This window comes from Alosa pseudoharengus, unplaced genomic scaffold (assembly GCF_046254945.1).
Source record: "Alosa pseudoharengus isolate Yale_2024_CS ecotype anadromous, Long Island Sound unplaced genomic scaffold, YU_APseudo_1.1 YU_APseudo_1.1_scf_6, whole genome shotgun sequence".
NCBI classification, from domain to species: Eukaryota; Metazoa; Chordata; class Actinopteri; order Clupeiformes; family Clupeidae; genus Alosa; species Alosa pseudoharengus.
In genome coordinates this window covers 33,385,934-33,389,418 of record NW_027468848.1, presented here as the reverse complement: position 1 = coordinate 33,389,418, position 3,485 = coordinate 33,385,934, and the positions used below count along the sequence as shown (strand labels likewise).

Genomic DNA, 3,485 nt, shown 5'->3' with positions numbered 1-3,485 from the left:
GCTCAGGGTTTAATGGGCACAATGACCGTTTTGAATGGGAGGTGTGGGATGTAATAGCACTCAGAGCCAAAGCTCTCATGCACACTCAATCACAGATACGGATGAACGTGGGCCTCCCGTCACAAAGATGGGCTGCTCCGCAGCAACAGAGAATGTCAGGGGAAATTGTGAGGACTGAATTTTAAGACAGTATTAGCTTCTTGGCAGACCCTAAGGAGAAAAGAACTGGCTTCATAAAGCAATGCACACTGATAAATTCATGACAGCGCTGCTGGGCCATCAAGATAATTTAGCTTCATTATGGCAGTGTTTAATTGAAAGCTTTCAGTCCTCTTACAAGGACTGACTGCTCATGTGTGTACACTGAAAAAAAAGTTCCTTGAATTTACATGATTTTAATGTGTACATCGGTCCCACATAATCAGAATGTGTCCAGCTGACACAATTTTTACACTTTTGTTCTAGTTAATCGTTTCTTGTAAAACCTACAAATTGAAATCACATCGTATTACATAAAAAAATCATGTTGAATGAAGATACTTTCATATTTATGTAATACCAATGTATTGTGTAATGCTAAAGTAATTTTATCATGTCAATAGTAATAGATTGTAAAAGGTACTTCTAACTTCATTTATTAATGCTAAAAAAATAAACTCTTAAAGTTTGATGTCCCTATAGTACCAGAACAGTGTCTTTTAACTGTTTTTTCTAGAATTGCAGACATCTGTTATACATCTTTTTACTGAAAAGAGTCAAGTCAGTTTAGTAGTCAATTTTTATTGAAAGCAACATGAAATACACAGTATTGTTTTTTATCCAGCAATTGACAAATGGAAAAAAGTGCAGCAAACATCACAGGGAGAAGAGGGAGAGGAGAAAGATAGAGGAGTGAGAGAGGAAGAGGAGAGAGAGAAGGGGAGAGAGGGAGAGAGAAGGGGGAAGAGAGAGAGGGAGAGAAGAGAAAGAAAGTGAGAGATCAGGCCTGAAGACTGATGGACCAGATTCAAAGATGACTGACCAAAAGGTGACATTTCTAGTTCCTAAAACAAAGATAATGAATAATTAATAATAATAAAAAAAACATCCACAAAAAGATTCCATGACCCGTGGTCACTCAGCCATTGATAGTCCTTTCAGGTTTCAACATAGTAAAAACAGTATTTCTTTTTCAAAAAATAAAAATGGAAAGTCATTCACCGAAACAGGTTGTTCTTTAACCAACCTTGGGAGTTTGTCTTCATCCAGCTCCATGAAGATTTTTTGCAATGCCTCAAAGGTGTATCTAAGCACGGGCAGGTACATGAGGTTATCAACTCCGACATCATAGTGACAGCTAACGGCCATGTAGATCTGTCAAAACTTTATTCCTTGGAGTACGACCCCAATGTCCTCTGGTTCACTTGACTCATGTTCTCTCAGGACATAAACCTCAACAGTTGTCTTCAATGACATCAACTTTATCCATGCCCTGAATTAGGCAGACAAATGCACATAACAGTAAGAAAATGAGACCCTCTAACAAAGCCCTATTGAGAAATGAATGTGAAAAATAGACATGTTCATGTACATACCACATATTCCTGCACAAAGTTTTCAGGATCTTCCCCCGTGTAGATACAGAGTCCCTTCAGGAGACACTTGGCCAGCATCTATATCACACTTAAATAAAAACATTATTGATTAGCATGTTAATCCAAGTTTCATTTAAGTCAGCCACTGTTGTAAACGACCATATGATAAAAAGAAACAAAAAGTTAGACGAATACAATATAGATAGATAGATAGATAGATACTTTATTCTTCCCGAGATCATCACAAATTTTAGGATGTGATGAATAATAGAATAATAATAGAACAATATGTGAAGAAGTATCAATATCAACATGATCAAAAATATTAGCCTCTGTAAGGTTTGCATGATTAAAACTCTGCATTACTCACATCAGTAATTTGCTTAATCATTGCTTGGAGACAGGAACTTGGATTGAAGTGGGACAATTGTGATTCTTTTGAAATTCCGTGTTGATCTGAAATAAGATTAGCAGGAAGAAAATTAGTTTCATACCATCACACATACGACAGTGCCAGACAAAACATACGCATACTGCACCACACATCTGGCATAACAGCCATTTATTGGTGTATAAGACACTCATTTTATCAACAGTAAATTCATAAATAAATAAAAGATCAAACTTCAGTGACTTCAAACAGTAACATTACTACATCTTAGACTCAGTAACAAAAAAGTTGTATGCGTACACTGTACTGCCTGTTTTTTTGCCTGCACAAACAAATCAAAATATTTATATTTCATATTTTCATCATATGGGGAGACAACTTCCTAGGGCTAAACGTTTTTGGATGCTATAATGTAACTTTGCAAATGGCTTTTTGTCCACGTGGCTATGCTAGCTTGCTTAGGCAGCCATTTGCTGGCAACACACTTGGTGCACACAGGCTAACAGGCTTTTCACTCACATACAACTTATTATGTTTCAAACGTGATCAAATTAATGGACTGTACCAAACCAACCCCAATTTAGCTTTACTATGATTTATGTATTTTTCCAACCGCCCAACAGATGCAGCTAACTGGTTGGTTAGGCTAACGTTAACTTGGTAAAAAGAAATGGACCAAAAAATAATACAAAGACATCAAGGGTCAACTTTGCAACGCTGTAATACTGTAAGAAAACAGCTAGGAGATTTATTGTCTGATATAACATGATCATAAAGTTGATAAACTTACCCTTCAGTAGGCTAATTCGATTTGCCATTCTCTCTTCCACTTCAGTCACTGATGATAGATATCCAAACTTTAACGGTCAAACCATGCTTCAAACACTTCTTCTTCTTCTACTACTATGTATTGTTTTAATGACACATTACAGCCACCTGCTGCTCTGGAGTATGTCTGAACTTGAAATTTTCACTTTCGATCAACACAAGAAAAATGTCTACATCCAGCATTCAAAATTATCTCTTGAAATCTACTTAATTAAAACACGTTTGCAAGCGGAATATAAAACAATCATGTTGCATATATCAAATTAATTTGTGTCAAATCAAAGACCCCCTATTTCCATTTTTTTCAGTGTAACAGACACAGAACTCAGTTCCCTGTGGAGCAGCTACCATTTATCTGTTCCCACAGTTAAGGTAAAAATCCCTTTCCCTGAACCTATTTATATCTCCTTACCAGACACACAATTCCATGGAGTTACAGAAGACATGTTGGAAGGGTTGAATTTTTCAGTCAGTGCGCTATTAGAGAGGTTTTCCAACAACTGGTCAAGGTTTCTGAGAAACACCAGGGACATATTAATAAGTGTTATAACAGAAGATGTTTGGTAGGGTGCAGTCGCTGGGGGAGAAGTGAAAAATAAGGGGAGATTAAAGAGGCATACAAACACACACACTAGGGCTGGGCGATATGGACCAAAACTGATATCCCGATATTTTGGGGCTGATTGGCGATA

At 36.9% G+C, this 3,485-nt stretch overlaps 1 long non-coding RNA gene across 1 annotated transcript; it reads right to left on the bottom strand.

Annotated features, from left to right (window-relative positions):
* Positions 1-764: 764 nt before the first annotated feature.
* LOC143105917 (uncharacterized) lies at positions 765-2,855 on the bottom strand. Its single transcript, XR_012983576.1, has 4 exons — positions 2,756-2,855; positions 1,945-2,030; positions 1,575-1,662; positions 765-1,471 (listed from the first exon to the last, which is right to left on the bottom strand). It is a non-coding gene; the product is annotated as an uncharacterized LOC143105917 (long non-coding RNA).
* Between the last annotated feature and the right edge of the window lie 630 nt (positions 2,856-3,485).